This window comes from Penaeus monodon, chromosome 23 (genome assembly GCF_015228065.2).
Source record: "Penaeus monodon isolate SGIC_2016 chromosome 23, NSTDA_Pmon_1, whole genome shotgun sequence".
Lineage (NCBI taxonomy): Eukaryota > Metazoa > Arthropoda > Malacostraca > Decapoda > Penaeidae > Penaeus > Penaeus monodon.
In genome coordinates this window covers 19,111,815-19,112,035 of record NC_051408.1, presented here as the reverse complement: position 1 = coordinate 19,112,035, position 221 = coordinate 19,111,815, and the positions used below count along the sequence as shown (strand labels likewise).

At 36.2% G+C, this 221-nt stretch overlaps 1 protein-coding gene across 2 annotated transcripts in view; it reads left to right on the top strand.

Annotated features, from left to right (window-relative positions):
- The window catches only part of LOC119587866 (tyrosine-protein kinase Src42A-like), a gene marked incomplete in the record, with an annotated part of 40,299 nt that overhangs the window by 32,991 nt on the left and 7,087 nt on the right, over window positions 1-221 (top strand).

The following is a 221-nucleotide window of genomic DNA, read 5'->3' as shown; positions in this document are numbered from 1 at the left end:
TCTGAAGGAATGAAGGGTATGGGGGGGGGGGATTCAGAATATAGTGAATGATGAGAGGGGCAACAGTGATTAATTTGATATTGGGAATAATTTTAGTATGGTGTGTCCGGCTTAGATTGTCAGGGTATACATTTGGAAATGTCTTATTTTTTCTTTAGGGTATGATAATTGCATCAGCTATACCAAAATTGCAATATACAACTAGTTTTTGCATTGTGATT